The sequence below is a fragment of the Equus caballus genome, chromosome 23, assembly GCF_041296265.1.
Source record: "Equus caballus isolate H_3958 breed thoroughbred chromosome 23, TB-T2T, whole genome shotgun sequence".
Classification (NCBI taxonomy): domain Eukaryota; kingdom Metazoa; phylum Chordata; class Mammalia; order Perissodactyla; family Equidae; genus Equus; species Equus caballus.
Window position 1 is genome coordinate 28,950,245 of NC_091706.1, and position 27,781 is coordinate 28,978,025.

The 27,781-nt window shown below is 40.4% G+C and overlaps 1 long non-coding RNA gene across 1 annotated transcript in view; it reads right to left on the reverse strand.

Moving 5' to 3' along the window:
* Window positions 1-18,015: 18,015 nt before the first annotated feature.
* The window catches only part of LOC138920405 (uncharacterized), a 275,283-nt gene continuing 265,517 nt past the window's right edge, over window positions 18,016-27,781 (reverse strand). Inside the window, exon 3 of the long non-coding RNA XR_011431527.1 lies at window positions 18,016-19,408. This is a non-coding gene — a long non-coding RNA (uncharacterized lncRNA). The remainder of the gene's footprint in view (window positions 19,409-27,781) is intronic.

The window sequence follows — 27,781 nt, forward strand, 5'->3', positions numbered from 1 at the left end:
AATTCAAAAACTGCTACTTCCTTAGTGATGGTTTGAAAATCATTGTAGACGAATGTCTTAGTTTCCTTATAACAAAGAACCATGTCATTAGGAATAGAGACTACAAACAAATCCAAAAAGCCTTTAGTGTATGTGGGGAGCCGTTGGTGTATGTTGTTCGGGTAAATGATACTCACTTGGTTCTTGCTCAATTGGACTGAAATGGAACATGCTAACTTTGGACTCAAATCTCCCAAGCCATCATAGCATTGTCAAGAACCGAAATTCCAATCATTTCGTAACGGTTCTCAGGATTATAAGGCTGGACAGCATCGTTCTGTTCCTAGGTCACGATGTGCGCTTCACATCTCTCCTTGGACATGGCTGAATATCTGTTCACTCTTTATTACCTTTAAGAAGAAGATAACACAATCTTTATTATACGAGTGTAGTAGTGTTTAAAAGCACCCCATTGGGGGCTTATGCTTATAAATTTATCTATCAATCAATATCCAATGCAGTCTTATAAGTGCCAGATAAGACACTAGATGGGAAAACCTTACCCTCATGGAGCTTGCACTCTAATGGAGAAGACAAATACTAAGCAAGCATTTATGTAAATAAATTTAAGGTTAAAACTGTGATAAATGCCATGCAACAAAGGGAAATAATGCTATGAAATTTACAGCAGAGGGAGTCTGACCTAGTTTAAGGGATTGGGAAAGACTTGCCCAGAGGATAGTTTTTTAGCTGGGATCCAAGGATGACTAGGAAAGCAGCGAAGAGGAGCAGGGAGAGCAGTCCAGGCAGAGGAAAACTAGGTCACTTCTTCTTGCTGCCAGAGCCTGTTTTATTGTGTATGCATTCACTTCTCAACAGAAAACACTGGCCCCGCATAATTATATTTGAAGAATTAAAATCTTGCTCTTAGGTTCTACATATTCCCTGAACATTTTTTGGATATTTCCCCCATCAACGTCCATCCAGCTCTGAAATTCTGTTTTCTAGCAGTGCTATACAAGCAAGTGTGGACATGACCAGAATATTTCTTCAACCTACACAGCTGCTAAGACATGTGCTCCCACAAACCCTCTTTGCCCCGTGTTCGGTTGCTGCCTCTCAAATCCCCTCCAATAGGATTGCTAACGTGCTGTGAAGTTCAGCCTGGCAGTTCCCACCTCCCTGGTTCCCGCTCCATTTGTCCTGGGTGGGACTGATTCCTAGATACAGGGTGCACCATATCACCCAGGCTCAGCCAGCTGAACAGTGTACTTTTCTGATCCATTGTGATAGGTTTTTATGAGAACCAATCAAAAAATGAACTCTTTCAATATAGTAGAAAAAAGAATAATTGATGGAGAGAAACAATTTTTGATTGCATTGTTTCAATCCTCAATACAGACTTTCTTTTTTTCTTAATTGAAATATATTTGACATATAACATGGTGACAATTTAAGATGTACAACATGTTGATTTGATACATTTATATATTGCAATATGATTGCCATTGTAGTGATAATTAGCACTTCTATCATACCACATAATGATCATATCTTTTTGGTGGTTGGAATAAAGATCTAGTCTCTTAACAAGTTGGATTTTTGTAATATAATACTGTTGTCTATACTCACTATACTGTGCATTAGATCTCTAGGACTTATTTGCTGCTTATCGCAAGTTTGTACCCTTAATCAACATCTGTCCTATACTCCCTCCCTTCCCCAGATAACCACCATTTTACTCTCTGTTTTCACAAGTTTGGCTTTTTAAGATTCCAAATATAAGTGATATCATACAGTATTTGTCTTTCTCTGACTTATCTCACTTGGCATAATGTCCCCAAGGTCCACTCATGTGGTCGCAAATGGCAGGATGTCCTTCCTTAATGCAAACTTTCTTGAAGCCAGATGTATCCCCAGAATTTTCCATTAAATGAGATAAGAACTCCCCCCATCGGTTTTTTTTTCTTAATGAGTTTTTGGGTTGAGTTTTCATTCATTTGCAAATCAGAGTCCTAACTAATAAATAGAACCTGTATCAGTCTTCTATCTGATTAATGTATAGAGCACCAGCTGTGTGAGAAGCACTGCCCCAAATCCTGAAGTAGACAACACAAGGCAGGAGTCTCACACTTCAGCTACAGTGAGGTGTCAACTCACTCCAGCCAAAGGCCACCAGGAACACACCTGTGGTTGAACAAATCCAGGGTTTATTCACAAGGGAGAACACACACCATGAGGAGCTGTGGGTGCCTCATTAAGAGAGTGTTAGGAGGGACTTACGCTAATTTGAGGGAGGCACAAGGGAAGCAGGAGCTCTCTCTGGATTGAAGCTCGTCTGAAAGAGGCAACAATTCGACGACTGGCTATTTCAATAAATCCCATCTATAGAGAGGGCAGGCTAGAGTGAGGATGAAGCTGTAATTGGTAACGAGGTAGCAGTGCCTCATATTAGTCAAGAATTGGGGACGTTTGGTATTTTGTGGGTTGCACAGTGGTTTTATTTTTCTCTGTGCTTGACAGAACCATGAAGCGGTCTTGACCCTTCTCATTTTATCACTGGCTGAGGGTGATCTTGCCCGATGTTGGTGTCCAGTAAGATTGTTTACGTCCAACAGGAGAACAGCATGATCTAGCTGTGAGTGCCAGGCCAGCTCCTAACAACACCGAGGCCTGGCTGTGAGCATCAGACCCGTTCCTGGATGTCAGGGGCTGCTGTTTTTCTCTTCCTTGGAGGTTAAGAGATACAGAATCACAGTGAGGGGACTCTAGACCCCTTTCAGGTTGAACTTGGCACTTCTGTTCTCAGCAGTCGCTCCAAGCACAGGCAGAGTAGGAAGTTGCTCTCCTGCTTTTGTTTGGAGAGGGCTAAGAAGGTTTTGGTAAAACCTCTTAATTTTTCTGCACCTAAATAATGATGCCAGAAATACCACTAACAGCGATCAAAGTGTCTCACTTCCTAATGAAAGAAATGTCATAAAATTCAAATTCCTCCAAGAAGGACAAAATATTATTTAACTCTTGCCTCTCTCAATAAAGAAATGGAAGATTTTCCCTGAGCCAACATCTGTTGCCAATCTCCCTCTTCTTTTACTTGAGGAAGATTAGCCCTGAGCTAACTAACATCCTTGCCAATCTTCCTCTATTTTGTATGTGGGATACCTCCAGAGCATGGCTGATGAGAGGAGCAGGTCCACTCCTGGGATCTGAACCTGCCAACCCCAGGCTGCCGAAGCAGAGCATGTGGAACTTTACCCACTCAGCCATGAGGCCAGCTGTGACAGAGTGTATTTTGATCATATCTCCAAACAGAAGTACAAAGGAATTTCATTCCTTGACTCAGCACAACTGTCATGGAGGAATCCTCAGTTCTTTCCCAAACAGGTGGTGGCCTGGTGCCCCTTTAATGATTCCCTGTTCTCTCCCACCCACCACAGAAGTTACCACGAGGAAATTAATGACAGAGAGAAAGGGCGATTCTGGCTCCAGATTAGCTCACCCAGGATCCAGGAGACTGAGCTCGCACCTCAAGGAAAGGTAGCTCGATGCTTCATTACCTGCACTGCAGAGCTGGCAGGAAACGTAACAGGCTTGCCAAACCCAGAATCTTTCTCCCACAAAATTGAAGGGCCCTGTACTCTGCTCCTGTGCATACTACAAAGGTACCTTTTTCTTTTGTTTTTTGTTGGGAAAGATTTGCACTGAGCTAACATTTGTTACCAATCTTCCTGTTTTTTTTTTTCCTTCTCCAAAGTCCCAGTGCAGAGTTGTATATGTTCTAGTTGTAAGTCCTTCTACGTGAGCTGCCACCACAGCATGGCCACTGACAGATGAGTGGTGTTGTTCCACGCCCAGGAACCAAACCCAGGCTGCCAAAGTGGAGTGCATTGAATTTTAGCCACTAGACCATCAGGGCTGGCTCACAAAGGTACCTTTTTTAAAATGTTTTTTTTTTTTAAAGATTTTATTCTTTTCCTTTTTCTCCCCAAAGCCCCCCAGTACATAGTTGTATATTCTTCGTTGCGGGTCCTTCTAGTTGTGGCATGTGGAACGCTGCCCCAGTGTGGTTCAATGAGCAGTGCCATGTCCGTGCCCAGGACTCGAACCAACGAAACACTGGGCCGCCTGCAGCAGATCACGCGAACTTAACCACTCGGCCACAGAGCCAGCCCCCACAAAGGTACCTTTTTAATTTCCACTAGGCACCCTGCTAAAGAACACATCATCATACCATAGAAATTTCCTTTCTGAATAGTCCTTTGCCCTCAATAATGACATCAGGCCAGAACAGGTGGGAAGGTACTGGAATAATTTGATTTCTACCAGAAGGTTCTATCTCTCTCCTGTCCCCTCTCACTATTCTTCTGCTCCTGAAGCAGGTGTCAACTCCTCTGAGCCACATTTCTTCCTGCTTGCCCTATGAAGCAAAGACTGGGGTTGGAAGACCCAAGCGTGATTTATTTTCTTTCTTTTATTGCCAAAATGATCTATTCATACTGTATGACCCATTTCATCCTCTTTAATCTTTCTTTCTAATTAGTCTCCCCTAACTAGAATGTAAATAATTTATTCAATCATTTATTCATTCAATAACAAATAATTATTGAGAGCCTACTGTCAACTGGGCACTCAGTGAATGAGACTGATATCAGAGTGTTTCTTGATAAATAGAGGGAAGAGAAAAGAGCCTTGGAGGCGAGAGGGGTTGGATAGAGGGGTCTCGTGGAGGGAGACAAAGGGCAAAGAAAGGAAAGCATTGTCTATCATCACTTTCCCAATCACGTGAGGGTCCTACTGGAACGTTAGTTCCAGCACTTCTGGTTGCTCCACTGCAAGCCAATGAATGCAAAACTTTTAGGGGAAGGATGCGATTCACAACCCTTAGGCTGGGGAGACCCTGGCTCTAGGCACTTCAGCAGCAACCTGGAGAACTTCAACATTCTCATTTGATAGCACAGGACAGTTAACGTGCTACTGCGAAAATGAAAACTAAACCCTAAAAAATGTGGCTCTGAAACAGTGTGGTCCAAGAAATCGCTGAGGTTTGGAATGAAATATGTTTGTTGTAGGCTAAGAATAGGTATGTTAATCTCATGCAATTTTATCCTTTGGGTTTCTCTGGCATTTTTAAGTGAAGTGATCTTATTTTCAATAACCTTAATAAAATTTGAGTTTGAGAGAAGCGTAAAAAAATCCATATTTCATCCCAGGTCAATGTTCTGCTCTGTCTATTTTAGTTTTTAAGACAATGTGAGAAAAAGAGATTCAAAAAAATAAAACAAAGAAAGTCTCTGCTAATGGTGAAAACTGATGTGCAGTGGGGTATTATTTTGAAGCACATGAACTTCTAACATGAATGAGATTTTTGTGGCTTGCCCCCCAGGTGGGAAAAAGGTCATTGTGAAAATTAAGTTGTCTTCAAAATTATGATATATTTAGAAAGAAGAAAATGATTTTGTACTATAAACTTTTGGGGGCACCCCAGGCATATTATCATATGTGTGCCTTTTTCAGTTTTAATGTTCCTTATTTTTACAGAAAATTTCAGCATTTTAGGTATCTGAGAGGGAGAAACCATGGAGAGCTATAGTAAGTAACACCCAGCTCTGTAAATCTGTTACAATCTGCCTTTTGCATATATCTGCCACATTTTAGTCTGCCCATGTTTCTGCCGTTCATCTACTGTTGAAGAAAACTCCCACTGGTATCGTACACAATGTCCACAGGTATTATAAATATCCTTTCATTTTTCTCTACTGAGGGATAAAGCACAGGGTCAATTCAAAGTCAATCTTAAATTTTTAAGGCAGGCAAGTATATCATTTGCATACAGATCAGCAAGCTGTCCTTTACTTAGGGAAAGATTTACAGATACTTTAAAATCAGGCCTAATCTATAAAACAAACAAGCACAAGGCTAAAGCTAAACTGAGAGACAGAGAGAAAGAGAGAGGACAGAACAAATTGTAACAGCTTTGAATGTTTGTCGCAGAAGAAAATTCTTTCTGTAAATTGCTTTTGGTTAAGATTCCAAATGCCCCAGTGTGAACTAAACTGGGGACCCTGATCTGAGAGGGCTCATGAGTGGCTCCGAGGTGCTGGGCATCATTTATTTTCCATTTAGGCCACCATCATAAAATGTAGTTTTCAGGCACTGATTGCTTTCGGGGGTTTTGTTGTCATTATTTAAATAAAACCTTCTTTTCAATTATCTCTGGCTTAATTAATGCACGCTGGCAATTTGCTTTGGTCAAACAGAACTTATCTGTAAATGTCCTCCTCTGAAAGTCATTCATCACCCGCTGCCCACCCTGCAGAACAAATGCAGGATCCTAGCAGGATCCAGGGGCAAATGACCAGGACACAGCAGGTGTCTCCCTCCCAGGACTTGATCATGGAATTGCTCTCTCAGATCTCCTAAGCGGCTGCCTGCTTGTCAGGAACTGGAAGTCAGGGACAGGACGAATGAAAGGGCAGAGGAGAAATAGCCACAAAGACAAATTGTGTACTTTGTTAAAAGTGAGCTGGCGGCTGTGCAAACACAGGGAAGTCTGGGGGCCAGGCCAGACCCCGGAGACATCAGAATTGGCTGTTGCTCTCAGCAGGAGCTTCTCTACCTGCATCCTTACCTCCCGTCCACCACCTCGCCACATTGAGGTTGACCTTTTCGCTCTCCTCAGGACATTTCATGGCCTCTCACAGTAGCCCTGATTTAAACCCATTTTGCAGAAAGAATCAGCTCTTCGCACATTCTAAGGTGTCAGGGATGACTCACAGCCTAAGGCATAAATTCTTAGAAGCAAAGTATCAGTCTTTTAACAATGACAAAAAAATATCCCCGCAAATTTTGTAATTACAAAGTTAATTACACAGTTATTTATAATTATGTACCCCAAAATCACATAATTACAAAAGATCACAAAAAAAGGAAAAGTGCGCTGACAGTTTAGTTTCACATGAGTAAGGAGTAGATGTCTTTCCTAAGATCCTCCAAACATTTGTCACTGTTTCCCAAATTTGCTCTGGAAGTGCTGTTTTCCTTGAGCTGTCAGTAGGTATTTCACACACATACACACAAAGAAATTTGAAACTGTAGGGGAAAGACAATGCAGAACTTCCCTGAGCTGTCAATGTGCTTATGTGAATTTTGGATCTATAAAATACATTTTTTATGTACATTTTATGTACATTTTCCAAACTTATTTGTCCACAGAAATTTTTTGAGGCTTATGTCTAGTATAACCCTTTTCTCTTTGGCCACATCAACTCAACTTTGAGATAGTTAGATACAAGTACCTTTTCAAGATCACACCTTTAATTTTTCCAGACCCTTCCTAGAACACCGTATCACTTGCCCTTCCATTCCTACCTCTTCTCCATCTTCCTCCTATTCCCACACTGGAATCATTTCAGCTGGCTCACTCCAACTCTATCTTCAAGACTTCATTCAGCCATCATCTCTTCCAGCAGTGTTCCTTGACTTCTCACAGCTTCCAACCTGTATTAGTTTCTTAGGCTACTGTAACAAATTGCCAAGAACTGGGTGGCTTATAACAACAGAAATTTATTCTCTCTCAGTTCTGGAGACCAGAAGTCTGAAATCAAAGTGTTGGTAGGGCCACACTCCCTTTGAAGACTCCAGGGAGAGTCCTTCCTTACCTCTTTCAGCTTCTGGTAGCTATAGGCATTCCTTGGCTTTTGGAAATAAAACTCTTATTTTCTGCCTCCATCTACACATGGCCTTCTCTCCTCTGTCTGTATCTTCTCTTCCGTTTGTTATAGGGACACTGTCATTGGATTAAGACCCGCCTTAACCCAGGATAATCTCATCTTGAGATCCTTAACTTAATTACATCTGTGAAGACCCTTTTTCTAAATAAGGTCTCATTTACAGGTTCTAGTAGACATAACTTTGGGGGAGCCACCATTCAACCCACTACACATCCTCAGGCTGAGCTCAGGCCCCTTCACTACCCTCCCTCACTTCCTCAGTACCCTTGGCGTGTGTTTATCATAGCATTTACTCTACTGTGTTATAATGACTGGGCCCCACTCCTCATCATGCCACACCATTCTGTGAGATCCTGGTGGGCAGCATGAATGCCTTATTTGTCTTTGAATTTCCATCACCTTGTACATCGTGGAGTTTCCATAAACGTCCAAATGAACAAATGAATGATCCTTCAAGCAGCTGCCTGTACTCCTAAGGCTGTTGCTATGCATCCTACTTCCTTTTCCTATGTGGTCGTTATATGGTTACTCAAAGATCTTTAAATCACAGTTGTTCTCAAATAGTTACCTTTTTTAAAGTTTGCAAGGGATTGATTCATAATTTTGCCATTTGGTAGAAAATGTTTGCCCTGTTACAGAAAAGCTGGCATTGATGCATTGGCATTGCTTTCGTAACTGGCACCATTAGTTTTGTTAACGTACTGAAAGGACAGAGAAATGCCTTTAAATGTGCATTTTTGTCCAAAGAACCAATTACTACAGTGTTCACCTACCATGATTATTATCCACCAACAGCATGGGCACCATGGAATGTTGGAAAGTTTGGTTGTTGCCTTTTTTGGGAGTGACTACGGTTTTTGCCTATGGATTTTACCTATGTTCTGGCCTCAACATAGCAGGTCCCAATAGGTTATTTCCTACTGGGAAATATAGACATTTACAAAAGCTATTCTTTGCCCTTCAGAAATTGATAATCGATTTGGAGTGAACAGAAATATAAACAAATCACTTCAGTGCCTTGAAGTACAAGAGAGGTGCCATGTGTGTGGAGTGACTTCTCCTCCACTGAATCCTCATTATGCAGAAGTTCTAAAACTGTTGTGAGTAGAGCCTTTGAGACTTTTTGAAGCAATTCAAACACCTTAACGTGATTTACGAGGGTCTTCTTTTTCTTATCTCTTCAGCCTCACTTCTCCTCCTCCCAGAACACACATCAGCCATGCTGTGCTTTTCATTGGTTCCTAATGTGCTATGTTCTCTTTCTCCTCCAGGCCTCTGCACATGCTGTGAACTCTTTTAATCCCATCATCTGCTGCCTCCTCTCTGCTTCCTTGGCCCCCTCTCCTGTGAACAATAATGGGGTGTCACCTGGCTTATTCATCCTTTGAGTATCAATCTAGTTGTCACCTCCCTTACAAGGCCCTCCCTGAAACCTCCACATCAGAAGTGACTGCCCTTCCTGAATATGACCTTAAAGCTCTTATATGTGACACTTCAACACAGGTTGCAGTTACTTCCTTGCTTACCTGTCTTTTCTATTGGACTGTGAGCAACCTGAGAGCACCGCCACATCTTGCCCACCTTCTTATCCCCAGGGCTAATAAACGCCCCTGCACTTTGAAGGCATTTAATACAGACTTGTGGAATGAAGGAAGCAAGGAAGGAAGTGTCTTCCAGAACTAGATGAATGCTTGCCTGTCCTGCTTGGACAGTGACCAACCCAGTCCTCCATCTCCTCTCCTCCTCCCAGCGAGTCGGAGCTCACATGCAAGGTGGTAGATCTGTGTTAGAGATGCCCCCAGCGATGCCCAGTAGAATGCACCCACTCATCTGCTTCTGTCTACTTCCAGACATGAGGAAAGATGATCTATTTTCTGACTTTGATGCTTGTTGCATTTTAATGAAAATAAAAATACCATTTCATTTTCTCACATTAACACGAGAGGAGGTTTCCGGAGAGGCAGAGTTGCCAAACTTTCTTTCCTTCTTTTTTTCTTTGCCTCCCATACTTCATTTAGATTCCATTGCTTGTTGCATCAGAATAAATCATCAGGGCCTGCCCAAATTTAAGCAGCTGCTAGCTTTCCTGGTTTTTCCTATTGGCTGGATAGGCTTTCTGCAAAGGTGTTCACATTAAAAAGGCTGCTTCAAGATGGGTTCTAAACGCCTGCAGAATGCAGTTATGTCATCTAAATGGGGTTCCTTCATTTGTTTATTCAACAAAAACTTATAGAATGAATGAATGAATGATGTCTTCCAGAACTCAGTGTCGTCTGTTTATGTGAGCCTCCAGTAATTAGCAACCTGGCCTGTACCCTGTTCTGCAAGAGGTAGAACGAGAAATCTACTAATCATTCTTCACGATCCATGATTTTTAAGACCTAAAACTTAATAATCACCCTGTTTTTTGACCCTACAAGGACTAGGCTGTATCTGTAGCTAGTGTCCTTTTGTTATATAATCAGACAAGTTTGTCATTCTCCGGGTCATAAATTAAACTATCATAGATTTTACTTTTGCAAATTCTGGGTCTATTTTTTAAAGACTTTACTTTTTAGAGCAGTTTTAGGGTCACAGAAAAATTGACAAGAGTTATGGAGATTTCCTATATACTACCGGTCCCCACACACGTATAACTTCCCTCATTATCAACATTCCCCACCAGAGTGGTACATTTGTTACAGTTGATGAACCTATATCGACACATCATAATCACTCAAAGTCCAGAGTTTAAATCAGAGTTCACTCTTGGTGTTGTACTTTCTGTGTGTTTGGACAAATGCATAATGACCTGTATCCATCATTATAGTGCCATATAGAGCAGTTTCACTGCCCTTGAAACCCTGGTGCTCTGCCTATTCATCTGCCCCCACCTGACCCCTTGTGGACACTGATCTATTTACTTAGTTTTGCCTTTTCTGGAATGTTATATAATTGGACCCATATATTATGTTGCCTTTTCAGATTGGCTTCTTTCACTTAATAGTAGGCATTTAAGTTTCCTCCACATCTTCATGGCTTGATAGCTCATTTCTTCTTAATGCTGAATAACATTCCCTTGTCTGGATGTGCCACAGTTTATTTATTCATTCATTTATTGAAGGACATCTTGGCTGCTTCCAAATTTTAGCAGTTATGAATATAAACATCCGTGTGAAGGTTTTTGTGTGGACATAAGTTTTCAACTCCTTTGGGTAAATACCAAGGAGTGCAACTGCTGGATCCTATGGTAAGAGTATGTATGGTTTTGTAAGAAACCACCAAACCGTCTTCCAAAGTGGCTGTGCCATTTTGCATTCCCACCAGCCATGAATGAGAGTTCCTGTTGCTGCACATCCTCACCAGCATTTGGTGTTGTCATTGTTCCAGATTTTGACCATTTTAATAGGTGTGCAGTGGTATCTCATTGTTAATTTGCATTTTCCTGACAACATATGATGCTATCACAAATTTTTGAAGGAACCTAAGTTTTCCTCCCTCCAGACCCTACTTGGAAACTCCAGAAGGAAGGTTACCTCTTCAGTTTTCAGCTGCCTATCTAAGGGTAAAGATAGGAAAATGGTGATAGTAGGGATTTTTGATAGGTTTTTCAGGTTCATATCCTGAATGATAATTCCCCCAGGAGCAAAATATCCTTTGACAACTGTAAGAAAGATTTGTCAGATGATTCTTTCACATTAATAGAAAACTTTTGTTTTAAAATATAAACTTGGAAAAGAAATATTTTGGCATGAGAGGGAATGACTGCAAAACAAGGTAATTGCCCTCTTTATTGCTGTCTCTGGATAGCTGCCCAGAGAGGAATACATTCTAAAGGGCCAGAGCTTCAAATCAATTTATAGTCCTGGTGGTCTGATGGCACAATAGATTTCCTACATGCGACTCGATCTTGAAAACCAGACGGTCTTAATTTAAAGCCAGACTTTACTGAAAATCATTCCAATAGACTAACTAACTCCTGTGATCCCAAGTGAAATGAATTTAGAAGTCATAGATAAAATGTTTTACAAAGGACTATAATAATTAAACATCTAATGAAAATGCAATACAACCTACTGTTTTCTGTGGTATGTAGAATAAAGACGTGTTTATCTAGGTCTTTTGGTAAATGGTACTGTAGGCACTGCTCTTAATTTTGGAGATCTTTATCAGGCATTGTTGAAACTTATAACTGCAATAAATAGAATCTACATCTGCAAATATGTGCTTTCAAGCTTTTAACATTCATTTCACTTGGGATGGATAAGTTTAGACCACTTAATTTTACTTCATGTTCTTCACCAAATTCTTACCAACTGGCCACTTTTAATGTGAGACTTGCTTTCTACAAAGACAGGAGGTCCAATTCCTCCAGTAGGATTTCTTTTGGGTGAAGATAAGCCTGCTTCAGTTGGATATTAGCAGATATCCCCAGCCTTGTTCCAGTGTCATCACCTCAATGATGTGAGCTCTCAAACTATTAGAGGGAATTTCTCTGAGCACACAAGAGAGATGGTACAATGGAGAGGTGACCTCACTAGCCAGGATTCTTTAGAACATAATATTGGATATTTTCACAGGTTAAGTACAAATTTTTATCCTTATCAGAAATTTACTAACTAATGAAAAGCAGGTTAAAAAAGAGATAATCCACAATACCGACCATGCTATTCTGAACAGAGAGAGAAAAGAATTCCAGCATATGTCATGGGTAAAATGAGAGTAGTCTTTTCAAGATAGAATGCTGAACTCTCCACATGGGGACCAGGTTTTCTCCTAGGGACTGACAATCTCTAGCTCAAAAAGGAAAGCTATTAACAATCCCTTAGCCACAGTTCACCAGGAATCAGGCCCAAATCAGCTTTATTTCACTCCCACCCTGCACTAGACACATAGCCGTTTAAGACAAAAAATTCATCTTACTTTGGCTGTGGTTGAAGAATTTCAGCCTTGTGGATTTAACCAGTCCATCATAAGCTGGCAGGAAACAACTGTCAGAAGATTGCCAAATAAATAACACAGAAGTTACTTGAAAGGAGTTTTAATACATCTCTTGTTGACAGGCTATATGGATATAGCTATGGATATAGATATCAGAATCTTCTATATCACCCATTATCAATACGCCAGGCACTTAAAGTTGCTGCAAATACAGACATTCTTCCTGCTCTCAACAAGTTGATAGACCAATGGGGAACAGAGAGAAGTAAACAAATAATTACAGTAAAACATGACAAATGATGTAATACAAACAGATTCCAACGTCTAGGTGCCCAGAAAAAAGAAGGTTAATGCCTTCCTTCTTAAGAAAGGAAGACATTCACCACCAGGTTAAAACTCTCCAAACTATACATGTCAATAGCAACAAGAACATCCAAAGCCTTGCTACTCAGTGTGGTGCCCAGGCCAGCAGCACTGGCATTACCTAGGAGCAGGATAGAAATTCTCCTAGCCTCAGGCTCCTCTTACTGATTCAGTCTGCATTTTAACAAGGAGTTTTGTATGCCCATTAATTTTGAGAAGCACTCCTCTAGAACAGCATTCCTCACACGTTAGTGTGCTTCAGACTCACCTGCAAGGCTTGTTAAAACATAGATTGCCTTGTGCCAACCCCAGTGTTTCTGATTCAGTAAGTCTGGGTAGGGCTGTAGAATTTGCCTGCCTAACAAGTTCCCAGGTGATGCTGATGCTGCTCATCTGGGGACCACTTTGAGAATCACAGGCATAGATCATACTCAGGAACCTGCCTCCAGAAAAAGAAATTAGTATGAAGACTACACATGATTTGGCTCAGAAATGTCTCATTGAGAAAATTAAGGAAACCACTATAAGACTCATATCTTGCACATTCAGGAGCAAACCTGTTCATTAGCGGATGAAACTTCCATCCTATGTGCCCTGCCCGGATGAAAAAGATGTACTCTCCACTTTAATCCCAGTCCCTAGAACAGAGCGGTGCTCCACAATATTATGCTTTCTTTTTTCCATGAGTTAAGCATGGAAGATCCTGTTCTTTGATAGACCGTCCATCCTTGTCTACACCACTGGTTGGAAGAGTAGACTCTGAGTTTTCTGGAATACGCCACACACTGCAGCACAACTTGCCAGAAAAGCCATGCCATGAGAGGATATTGAACATTTATCCAGCTATTAATAAAACAACCCTAGCTTTCCCATTTGGCTATTGCTTCTTTTGAGTACACATCTAACACATACCAGAGAGAGTATACTAGAAGTTAATCATGAAAAGCCATATCAAATATTTAATAGTATGGACAACAGCCTAGGTCAAATCATATTGGTCCATATTCACAGAATTATTCAGAGTAAACAAATTGTCAAGGATTAGACTCCACTAGTTAGAGTGTCCTCTCAAAAGTTCTAGTAATTGAAAATCTCTCACGGATGTTTAACTTGAAAATTCAGGTCAACAACATTGTTTAGTGGCAGATCATAATGGTCCACGTACATAGAGAGAAGCTAAGGGAGATTTCCCCCATTCTCCATAGGTTAAGGTCAAGCTTTTTCAAGAGTAAAGCATGCTATGTTAATTTACTTTATACCGAAAATTTCATAAATGATACAAATCATGAATCCTTGACGATGTCATTACCCCACTGATGCTTCTTCACTGATCCTACTTATCTTGATTTTTTCTCCATTTCTGCCTTCTGTTCTAGTCCACACAAGCTCCAGGAAGGAGAAGGCTGGGTTGGAAGTCTTCTGCTTGGCATCCTGGACGTGTCTACTTTGCTTATTATTCAACAATTCCAGGCACTCATGATAATGTAATATGATTTATGGCATGTCAAGTGATAGTTGTTTTTTTGTGATAGTTCTTAAATATGCATTTGCCTCAGTAGTTTAAAAATAGGTGAAAATAAGAACAAGAAAACCATATCCTCACTCACATGAAATAAATCCATTACTCTGAATACAATATGTATTTCCATATGCTCCGAAGATACAGTCCCTCTTCCTTATTTTGTTGAAGTGCAAAGGTGTTTTTTTCTTCTTAAAATATTCCAGCGTTGTCAGTTATAGTGCTAAGCCTCTAAAAGCTTACGTAGTAAAGGAGCTGTGAACTCAACATTTATTTATTCAAAATAATTGGAAAAAGCAACTGACTTTTACTCACATATCTTATCAATCCTTTAGAATCACCATCTTTGAAGGAGGCGCTGTTGTCTTAATGTCCCTAGGGGGGAACAAAAGAAAAACTAAAACTGCTCCAGCTACAACTCGAGAGTGCATTGCTGACAGAGCACATCGCCACTGACTCCCTTCTTCCAATATTAGTAGGGAAATGAGTGTGATACGTGCAAGGGCTTGTGTATGATATGCTCAGGTTGGCCATTACAAATGTATAGACTCTCCATCCTACTCCTAAGAGCATAACAGCAATAGGACTAGGCAGGCTCTCTCTATATGAGAATACATACATGTAGATACACACACACAAACATACATATGATGCTTAAGCAATATGGATCTCCCTGAAAAGGAAAATTTAGGAACCAACTTTTTTTTCTCCTTAAGGAAGAGAGCAGGGGCATAAAGAGTTTTTACATGATCCATATAATTACCTAACTTGCCCCTTTCATTTTGCCTTGGCAGAACAAGCTGTGTAAGACTAAAGGATGAAACAGGCCTTAAAGGTTTAATTAGTATCATATCACCAGAAGTTGCTGTTAGTGGTTAAATGTTATTGCGCTTTCCTTCTCCCTTGGATATCTTCTTTCCTACCACTGCTAATTGCCAAGATAGGTTTTCTAATGACACACCTTTGTCCTTCATCTTACTCAACACTGTGAAGAAAATAAGGAGACCCGTTGAAGACAGGTGAGACATTGTACACTGAAATTTGTTAGTATATAATAAATTACTGTCATTTCAATTCTCCCATGATCTTTGTGGTAAATTTTATACAAAGAATAATGAACAAAAATGTCTTAGAGAAATTTCCTGAACTTCCTGTTCTATATACATAGAAATTTTATTATAATATTATTAGGGGTGGGAGAAGGTGGGGAAGATCAAAAGAAGGTTAATTTCCAGGAAATCTCCTTATAATGGAGTCCATTTGGCAATTAGCAGATAAATCTCTTTACTCAAATTCAAAAAGAATCTGAATTATGGTGAATTCTGTTCAACTGGTAGAGTATTAGAATGAGCTTTCAAAGTATGCTCTTTTTGCACAAATCTACGGACGTAAGCCAGCAAGGATCTGAACAAATTCCAATCTTTTTGGCCCTTTTGTGGTCAAAACTTTTCCTAGGAATTACATATTTTCACTGACTATATTACCTATTTGGCCACCTGCCTTCAGTTATACAAATACAGCATTTAAAACTTGCCCATGAACTCAGTCTGCAGCCTCTATCTGCCTCTGGCTATCCCAATGTGGGTAGAAGGAAAAACTAGAAAGATTTAGAACAATTGGGAACTGTCTACAAAGGAATAATAGACTGAAGTTTGCAAGAGTTGACCCTGGACCCTGCTTCAAGGCAACAAATGATGTGTGGAATGTAAAGAGGGATGGGTCCTACCCTCTATCCCAAACTTGGTCTGTAATTTCAGATGCCTTTTTATTTCAAGTGGAGCCATGGTGATGTAGTGACAAGAGCAAAGAACTGTGAATCTCAAGTCCCTCTACTAATTATTAACTGGATGAACTGTTGCATCACTGAGGAATATTCTCTTCATCTAGAAAAGGAAATTAATATTACCTACCCCAACTAGGCAATTGTAGGGTTCAAAATTATTTATGGATGTGAATGTGCTATCCATGGTGCTATCAGTGCAACGAAGGAAATTTTGGAATGAAGGGATTTGCAAAGATTTGCTTTTTGCTCTGAGACTTTCCTCAGAGAAAATAAAAGTAGATAATGATGCATTGTTTTCAGTAGTAATAAAGTGAGCCTTCAATAACATCACCTTTTATTGCTGAAAAAGCTATTCTGGGTTAACTCTACCCTTAAAAACTACAACCTACAAACCCAAGAATTCATATAAGAGAAAAAAAGCAAACTCTGGACCCAAGCATACATACTACTTTTGCAATGTAAAAGGTCTATGAAAATTTAAGGCAGTGAGTTATGGCATGCAAAGCACTCAGATATCCAAGAATCTCTCTGGTCTTTATGATTTATTCATTAATTACAAAAATTATGGTATTTCACACCACAGTAACTGCTCTGGACATGTCTTTATTTGATGTGTGAAGAAGAAAAATGATCATTGATACAGGCTTCATCTGTCCCTTTCCTCTTATGTAATGCAATCCCTGAGTTGGTCTTGCAATGTTCAGTAGCGTCATTTTACATCTTATTTATGCCCTATGAAGAAGGCAATTCAGGTAATGCGGTGTGTGTGTTGAGCAAAATGACATAACTATCAGCTTTATACAATAAATTCCCATCATCTGAGGAGTATATATCAAGGCATTTCACCCCTGTGAATCATGGGTCTCCCATGTGGTCTTCTCTTTTTAGTGGGCTTGTTTATAAAGCCTAGGCTGGTTGTGTTTGCAAAGCAGAGGAGATGAATAAGATATGAGAGCTGTATGGGAAAATCCTCACTCTCAGCAAAAATGAGCCTGTTTATGGGACAATCTTAAAGGGCGAAGTATTTATCATTCTGACCTTAATGGCCCAAGGAAAAAAAAATCAATGTAGATGGTTTTTCATGGAGGAAAGTGTAGATTTTCACTTTGGTACCAATTTGGCATTGTATTTGCATCTTTCCTTATTAGAATGAGTTTCTAGTTTCACCTTTCTATCATATCCTTACCCACTTCTCAATTCCTTTTAACAGAGGATGTCACTCAATGTGCACTGAGATCTTGGCAATGAAAACATAGTTCGGGTCCTGCGAGAGCACTGGGCCAAGTTTAACCAAGTCAGTCCATAATGCAGCACTTTCTAATGACAGCAGAAAACTAAGAAATCTGTTTTTCCCCTGATCCAACTCAGTACTCTCAGGACCTGGCTTAGGTGTTTAGGTCAGGGGGAAAAAACACCTCAATGATGTAAGCCAGAAGACAGGTTTGTTTATTTGTTCAATATATTCCTCATTATTTTTAAAATGAATTATACTTCAATTTAACAATGAAATAAAAATAAATAGTTCACACTCAGACAGCATTGTAATCTGCTCAATTAACTAACTACTTCAAAATAGTTCATGGCCGTGGCTGGTGAGGTTGCGGGGAAAATGGCAGGCTCATTCGTTCCCAAGGCAGCAGCAATTGGGACGGTCATTTACGCTTTTTTATACACTTCTAGAAACTTATCCTATGGAAGTAATTCAAATTGAGGCATAAAGCTATAAGCATTAAAATGTTTATTGCCATATTACCTATGACTATAGAAGAATTTAGATGAACTTGTGAATCCAACAATAAGGGAATAGTTAAATCAATTTAGTAGGTTAACTGCATAGAATATTAGAAAGTCATTAAAAATAACTATGAATGCTATGTAACAGCATGGAAAATGTTTATGATATACTATTAATTAATAAAGCAGAGTATAAAGTTACTATGACTGCTGTAATTACAATTACATAAAATATGCACGTGTCCAGATGAAAAGAAGACATAGGAAAGTGATAAAAAACAGTTTTACGGTGGTTGGATTAAAGGCAAAATTTTCATCATTGTATTTATTTTAGTGCCTTTAAATTATTAAAACTCTGTGGGTAGGGAGTAGCTAAATGAACTTGGATGAAATCAAGCAGTTACTTGACCTAAGGAAATATGCTCTCTCTCTCTCTTTTTAACTTTCCAGTTTCTGGGAGCAAGACTATCTGAATTCCAAACTAGACTCTACCCATCCAGGAAGAGCTATCAGTCAAGGAATTTAACCTATTGGGTCCTCAGTTTCCTATCTTAAAATTGAAATGATAACCATACCTCTCATAGAATTACTGTGAGGATTAATAATGCTATGCAAGTAAATAGCCTGATATTTAGTAACTTCTCAATGCAGGTTAATTATTATTATAATTTCAATAGAGCTTGAACACCTTTGGGAATTTGGCACTAAGTTTACTGTAGGAAGATGTTTAATTTCACTTTAAATTATGAATGCTCCTTCATTTAGAATGGTGGATACAGTAGGAAGTGGAGGGTAATTAAATGGAGGTGTCAGTAGTAAAACGTCAGTAGTTTCTTACACATTTGTAAACCAAAGAAAGTGTTGATGGACAAAAACAGTCAAGAAAACTTTCTGCAAGACTAATTTAACCAAAAGCATGATCTATGACAAGATAAACAAAGACGGAAATCTCTTTATACTCCATCTGGGAGTTGCTGAATAAAATTACAGATGCAAATTATGCTCACAATCTGAAAACATACCAATCCATTCTGGTTTGTCTTACTGCACTGCCTTTCTCTCCTCAAATCACCATAATATGTGGCCTTTCTTGATGACATTGATTAACCTCATTTTATCACGTATGGCTCTGTTGATAGAAACAGATTCACGTTGGACGTTTATTGTCAAAGCAACTGGAGAGTGTTGCAGAATTGAGTACGTGAGATGGTTCCTTCTCAGCAGTTTACAACCTGGTACTTTCCAGTAGTTCCCTCCACCAGATGAGTATTTTATTTCTTCCTGGATTTGAGGACACAATGCTTAGGTCCAAGTGGATCATGTCATTTATCCTTCTGTCTCCAAAGAGTGGGCTTCAGACAATTAGATTTTTCTTTTCCACTGAAAGAGCAAGACAGTACACTATCTTAGACTGGTAACCTCCTTCACTTATTTACTAAACAGAAATCTTTAGTGACCAAGGTATGGGATTGGAGGTGGAGAAGAGGATGACATTGATATATAGGCAATTACATAAATCCATACAAAATTTTTTACCTCCTGGACTGGCAAAAATCTAAAATGTTTGATGACATGCTCTGTTGGCAAGACGATGGGTAAGTGGGCACTTATAGATCTCTGGTGTGAATATAAATTTGTACAACCTATATGGAGGGTTTTTGGCAATAACCAAGAAAATCATAAATTCATGTACCCTTTCAGTCAGTAATTCCATTTATGGGAATCTATCCTACAAGGAAACTATAGCCTTGTGACATGATGTATAGTTATGCATCACTTAATTATGGGGATACATTCTGAGAAATTCGTTTTTAGGTGATTTGTCATTGTGTGAACATCATAGAGTGTACTGACACAAACCTAGATGGTATAGCCTACTACACACATAGGCTATGTGGAACCAATCTTATGGGACCACTGTCGTATATGCAGTCCATCACTGACTGAAACATCATATATGCAAGGTTATTCATTATGGCATTGTTTATAATACAAAAGAAGGGACAAAAAACCAAACAAATGTCCTATGCAACTTGGTAGAAAAGACTGAGGACACAAATAATAAGGAAAGATTTCTTTTTTCCATTTTTCTTTTTTAAAGATTGGCCCTGAGCTAACATCTTTTGCCAATCTTCCTTTTCTTCTTCTTCTCCTTCTCCTTCTCTTCTCCCCAAAGCTCCCCAGTACATAGTTGTATATCCTAGTTGCATGTCCTTCTGGTTGTGGCATGTGGGATGCCGCCTCTGCATGGCCTGATGAGCGGTGCCATGTCTGCGCCCAGGATCCAAACCCACGAAACCCTGGGCTGTCAAAGCAGAGCGCACAAACTTAACCACTCAGCCATGGGGCCAGCCCACTAAGGAAAGATTTCTAATACCTATTATGAAGTGGAAAAAGTGGCATGCAAAACAATAAATATAATAAGACATTCTTTCTATAAAAGAAAGTGAGGATAAGAAAATATATTTGAATTTGCTTGCCTTTACATTAAAAACTCTGGAAAATACTTAAGAACCTAAATTAAAAAATTGTTACTGGGGGAAGAATTGAATAGATGAAGGACAGAGGTGGGAAGCAGAGCAATATAAATGGATTAGTGTTTCAAAAGAAATTTTAACAGTTCTCTTTAGAAAACATATATATGGAACTAGAGTTTATTCTCAAGTAATGTAATGTTCCCCCCAAAAGTATCTTGAGCCACTATTCATTTGCTGTACTAGATCATTTTTATGAGTTCAAGGATTTATCCCTTCTCTGGTTTGTTCAGACATTCCTTATTAAGTGTCTGTTGTATGTCTTGTACTATGAATGGTACATAATATCGACCAGGGAATAATTAGAATTGTTTTTCTAGACCCAAAGCACACTCAGACTACTACCTAACCAAACCTCACTTGGTCCCTAACCCAATCTCTCTACCTGACCCCACTCCGTCAGGATGTCAGTCTCTTCCCTAACTTGACCCACCCCAAGAATCACCAATTCACCCAACTGTCAGCAGCACCCCAGCCTCTCGGCTATAGCTCAGACAGACTCCACTTTTACTCAGACATGATTTGAATCTTACTGAGCCCTGTCCTGGGCACTCCTCTGCAGATAGGTCCAGGTGGCTGTCCTCCCCTGTCCCCACAGTCTGAGACACAGACCACTCAGCCTTCCCCTGGGTGGCATCTCCCTTCGACGTGGTCCCTCTCCTACCGCTGCCTCCTTCTGCAAGAGCTCATTTCTCTCCATTCACCAGAGGCCTCTCTCAGGGGAGGCCCTGCAAGCAGCACGTGGAGGCTACTAGACTCTTTACTCCTCTTTGATGTCTAGGAGCACCTGGAGACATCAGTCATTAAGGGAGAGGATTTCCAAATTTGGGAGAATGAGAAAGGAGGGAGCACTTCCAAAACTTCCAAGATCGGGTTACCAGGTAAAGTCTGAGAACACCTTAGAGTCACTTATTGACAACCAAGATACCACAGTTGTCCAACACTTTGTGAGCAAGGAAGGCAAATGAGAGCTGGTGCACAGGCAATGACAGCCCCACATCCCACCTGTGGGCACTGGGGGCAGCAGACAGAGCCAGCTCTTCCAGAGTCCTCATCTGCACAGCAAGCTTGGGCGGCGATTGTCCTCATCTCTGGCGATTCTTTCCCACTAGAGTCCCCTCAGTCTTACTCAGGGGGACATCTCATGGCCCCTCAGTCCTAGCGCAGGCTAAGGGATCCCCACTCCTTCTCCTGCCCAGAGCCTGCCCCATCCCCCAGCTCCACTGGCACCCTGCTTGATACCACGACATATCTGGCCCAAGTATGGCCCCAGGCTCAGCTTCAATCCTCATTCTTACTTATCCTAATTTCTTCTCCATCGCAGAGTAGGGCCTGTGGGGTTCCCTTCTCTAGAGCACTGAATGAGGTATGTCTATCACTCCCACTGAAAGTGAACATCTTAAATGGTTCTTGTTGCAAAAGAAGATGCAAAGTTCATAGAGTTTACTCCCTTAACAAAAATCTCAGGATTCTTGAGTCCTCCCATTCCCAACCTTCCTCAGTATTGCCTTGCCTCCTAGACCTGTTTGCCAGTTTCCATCCTCCTGGACATTTTACAACTAGAAGGATTGGGAAGGACCTAGAGCACCACTTTTAAAAAAGGCTGATCCCACACCGATGGAGTCTGGACCACGGAACTCAGGCATCTCTGGCCCTGGAGCACCCTCAGGATGAATTACCAGGGATATCCAGCCAAAGGGCAGACATGGCCCCGACAGCCGTCTAACTTCAAGGGCCAAAGCAGCAAGGATCTAGGGGAGATTGAATTGTCACTCAGGAAGCCTGCTTGTGAGGAGCCCAGCAAATTTTCATCTAAGAAGAGACAAGGGGAAGGGTCTCAGGAATGGCCTTGTGAAGAGCCCAAAAGATAACATAACAAGAGGTTCTAAATTCTACCTAGTGAAGGGCCCGGAGGCTGCCCCTAAGAGGGAAACAAGTGACAAGGTGAATCAGTCAAAGACTCAGGCAATGAATTCTCAAGGGGCAGAGGGAGAACCTAGACCAGAAGCAACTGGATGATGCCCAAGAGCCCATGTGGCAAGAGGTAGGGCAGATCCATCAGGGACAGGCCCCTGTGCTGAGCCGTGCTGTGGCTTGGTGCCCACTCCATGCTGGCCTCCAGGGAACCTTGCCAGGAACCTCAGGATGTCATCTCCATCTTTGGGGATGTGTGTTTCATTGTCAACCAGAAAGTTCTCCTCAAATCGCCCCCCCAAGAAGAAAATTTTGCTCAAAGAAATGTTTCCAACCAGTTTCAGCAACTCCATTAATTCTCACAGGAGCACATCCTCTGATGAGGATAGTCTCTGCTTTTTGTAATCAATGATGTTTATCCTTCTCAGTTACATTTGTTTCTTCTAATAGGAAAGTGGTGTCTTCAGTCTGTGTGTTGATGTGGGTGGAGGTTTCGGTTATCCCTGGAGCTTGGGCTTTGAGAAGGAGGAGTCAGCTTCCACTTTACCTGAACACCTGCTCTGATTTCTAAAGCATGGCCAGGTGTATGAGGGAGGGGTAGAGGGGCTTTGCACACCTATCACTGTCCAGGATCCCTTCATTTCTTCCTGCTAACATGACCTTTGAGAATTTTCACCTAAAAATTCCATTAACCCTGGAAGCCTGAGCCAAAATTAAGCCTATTATTTTCTTGAGACCACAGGAATGGGTTTGGGTTTCTTTAGGGAAGCCAAGGGAAGTTGGAGGAACTTGTGGCAGCTGCCTCCTCACCCTTCCCCTGAACCTCAGGATCTGTTCCTTCCTCCTGTTGGAGAGGCTTGGGATGGTGCTGATTATCATGCAGTTTAGGAGGCATGGCTTTTCTTCAGTGTAGTACGCTTTCAGCTGACAGTGACAGGAGGCAGTTCCTTCTAAAGGTGTTTCTGATTTATCTTAATCTGCTTTAGATAATTTACATTTGTCACAGGATAATTTACGAAGCTATTAAATGTTGTCCTGACTCCCTACAGAGGGGACTCTAGAAGGATGAAGAGTTAACTTTTTCCCTTCAATTTCTAGAAAGTTGTGGGCCTCCAGCCTCAAGGCATGTTCATGGTTTTTATTTCTTCTGGTCCTACACAAGTTATGAGGTACTTGTTACACATCCCTATCCAGGATCCCTTATAGGAGAAGTATTAGTGGGGTGTTCCTAAGAGGAAAGCGATGGAATCTAGTGGGGGGTGGCTGGTTAAAGAAGTGTGGGGGACTAGAATTGGCCACCCCAAGATACGTCTCTTTGGCATGAGGATTATTTTGGGCTGGTTACTTTTAAAAACTGCAGATGGGAAAGAAACTCTGAAAAGTAGAATTTACTTACCCTTTGTAAGAGACATTTACATTTGTAAAGGAAATCTCCATCTGTAAAGGTGTCTCCCTCTCTGTACCAGGAAGAAGGGGGATGACCTTATCTCTAGAAACTCTTATCAATGCGGAAGAAAGGACTCAAGTCTGCATAATAACTTGACTCTTGTTTACTGTATTTGTGTGGTAATCTCCCATAACTGACTCCCTCCACCCCAACATCCTCCTTTGTCTTTACCTGAGGGGGTATTTAAGATGAGAACTTGCACCATTTTGGTGAGTTGCTCAGTTTGCCTGAGCCTCTCTTGTGTATACATGTTATAAAGCTTTGTTTAATTTTCTCCTGTTATTCTGTCTCATGTGAATTTAATTTGTTTTCTGGCCAGAAGGACCCAGAGCGGGTAGAGGAAATGTCTTCCTCCCCTACAGACAGGATGATGCCTGAGGGCAGCAGGGGCTCCAAGGACTTGAGAGAGGGAGGTGGAAAGGAGTTCCACAGGGAAGGGGCCTAAGGAGGCCGCAAAACTTCTGACAGGGTGAGCAGATGTTTTTGCTGGATTAAGTGAGCTGGACAATATTATTTTTATCCCCAAATGAAATGCCCTCTAAGACTAACTGTGCTGTGTGTCTTGTGCAGTGTGTAAATGCATCCGGTAGGCTTCCAAGAGACTCTCAGGGTGCAGGGTCCTCTGCTTTTGAGGTGGCCTGAGCCCTTCCCAGGGGTGATACTGCACTGGCTCAAAGGGTGATCATCATTAAAGCACAAGGACAAACCTTCCGAATGCTGGATGCCACTTTAGGGGGAACTCTAAGGTTCCTATGGGGTGTCCCTCTGGGGTAAAAAGTTTATTGGGAAGATTGGTGGTGGAAAGACCAAACTCACTCAACTTGTACTTTAAGATTGTTTTATTCCTTTTTTCTTTTTTTTTTTATAACTATTTGTAGAGTATCTATGGAGTGCCAGGCACTGCACCTAGTACTGGGGTCAAAGCCAGCTACATAAATTGCAGGGCCCTGCAAAATGAGAATGTGGAGACCTTCATTGAAAAAGCAGGAAAAAAGTGCTGCCTGTGGCACTAAAACATACCATTTTTTCTTTCTTTGCGGTCTCTCAACTTCTATGGTGTCTTTAATTTTGCTATTTAATGTTGTTCTAAGTAAAGAGATATTAAAAATTTCAAGTTTTAGCATGAATTTTGCCATTTGTCTTTATATTTTGCAATTCCTGTTTTAAATGCAAACACAAGAGCATTTAACTCATATGTGGAATCACAGAAATTACGCAATTTATATTCCGTAGCTCGTACATGCATACGTATTTCCTTCTTACCAGAACAGTGGAAATGCCTCACAAAAGTAATTTGACTATTTTTATTTTACTTCTTGATATGCTCACGTTCTACCACTACTCTACATTCAGCTCAATGATGAGTAAGGAAGGACCAAAATGAGAAGGAACTATGGGTTGTCTGACCTTTCTCTTTCCTTCTGTGTTGTCATTTTTAGCACAAATAGTTGGCTAATGCAGGAAAGTAATATGTGTAATATAAGCTGTGATAGAATTTTGTTCATGTTCAATGTCTGCTGTAGCAATGTAACTTATTGACTTAACACGAATTTATTATTTTATAGTTCTGGAGGTCAGAAGTCTGAAATGGGTCTCATTAGGTTAAAATCAAGACATCAGCAGGGCTATGTTCCTTCTGGAAGCTCTAGGGAAGAATATGTTCCTTTGCTTGCTCGAGCTTTTAGAGGCCACCCTCATTGCTTGGTTTGTGGCTCCTTCTTCCATCTTCAAAGTCAGCAAGATCGGGCCAAGTCCTTCCCATGCTGCCGTCTATTGGCTTCTTTCTCCTCTTCTTCTTTTACTCATAAGAACTCTTGTGATTACATTGGGTGCAGTCAGATAATCCAGGATAATCTCCCATCTCAAGGTCAGCTGATTTGCATCCTTAATTCTATCTGCAACCTTAACTCTCCCTTTGCCATGTAACCTAACATATTCAAGTTTGCAGGTATTAGAATGTGGACATCTTTGGGGTGGAAGAGGCATCATTCTGCCTACCACAGGATTCCTTGGTGGCTCTTCTTTCTTAGAATGCTATTGCCTTCTTTCTACATTCAAAACAAGTTCCAGTTCCAATGGAAAGCAAAGGTCATTTGGGGCTGTCTCTGTTTCCACTTAGCCATAGATGTAACATACTTACCTTGTACTCACTTTTAGTCTCGCTGAACTCCCATGCCTCATAGGTCCACTAGACTTCTGTACTCATGGGGCACTATGGACACTATATGTGAATGGGGTAGCTAGGAATTGTGGAACTACATATTGCACGTGTCTTGTCTGCTAACCTGCATGCTCCATTAACTCATCAGACTTCACTCACAGAACACAAGTTCAAAAATAAAATTAAGAATTTCAAGATGGTGATAGCAAAGCTTTAAACCAAATTCATGGTCCTTTTGAGAATAGAGCCCCGTGAGATGCACCAGTCACCTGCCTATGAAGCTGGCCCTGCCCTCATGAACTCTAGCAGCATTATTGGCCAACCAAAAGTAACTTTTAAGGTTGATGTTAAAAGAGTAAGACTTGACTACAATAACAACAGAAACAGAACCATAATTTTCAGCAGATTTCTTAATCACAAATTTTCACTCATAGGCTCAAATACACAGACATGGTCCCATATCAGTTATTCCTATTTATCATAATTCACTTAAATGTGCCACTTGTAGTTTAAGAGGAGAAGTAGGCAATTTTCATGGTACCATATGGGATCTCTTTCAAGTACAGTTGGGACTAGTTGTTAGTTAAATAATAAAAAAAGTTTTAAATTGGAAATGATAAAAAATACAAAAATACTATGAACTTCTTCCTTTGAACTTAAAATACATAAATGTACATTCATTAGCAATCATTTGATATAGGGTCATGGTATTTCCTTTGAGTACGGGAACTCTGATTGGAGTTCCAGATCTTTCTTCTATAAATTATACCCAAGATGCATAATCTACTATTTCCAATCTACTACTTACTCTTTCATATGAATTTCTTTAAAGTGATACAAGACACTTTAATAAAAATATTTAGGACGCAAGCAATTTTGGAATCTTTCTGGTTTTATAACCCCCTCCCCAAACTTTTATAGCTGTTGTCCACACATAATACATCAGAATATTTTTATTTTGTGACTGGTCTTTATGGAATCTTTCCAAAGCATTCAACTGTGTTTTAAAAGGAATAACTTTTCTTTTTTTAAACATACATTTCATTGATTTATTTAATATTTAATTAAAGTCCTAATTACATAAGTACAATTGGCATAAATATTTAATCAAATTATATCATTTGCTAAGTATAATTGCCATAGGAAGTTTAAGAACAAAGTGAACTGACTTTGATAAGCATGTGACTTAACTGGTGGGTGTGGAAGTACACAGGTTCCCAGAGATCAGCCAAATAGTGATGAGCCCTCAGCACTGAATGGACACCAGTCCGTATATGTCATACACAGATAATGGAGAACGTTATTTGATGTAGACATGTGGTTCAGGGGAAATTGGTTCAAAATACTTCTATTTCAAAGGAATGCCCCCAAGAGATTCCATTTCATTAGTTTCTTTACACAAAATTCAAGGGGGCATAAAAAGCCCCCTGTTTATTCACTGTTCTCTCAGATGTCATTTCCTCTGTAAGGCTTTCCTCACCTCCCCCATGTGTGGAATTAGTCACTCCCTCTGCTTTGTCCTCTTAAATATAGTCTGTCACTGTATCAATCACATTGTATTGAATTATTTGTCTTTCTATTTCACTCCCTACTTAGAAGGTGCTCCATAAATATTCCAGGACACATCCTCTCCCAACATGTAGTTGTGCTCCAAGATTCTCATTTCTTAGTCGTGTAGCCTTACTTTATTGAATAAA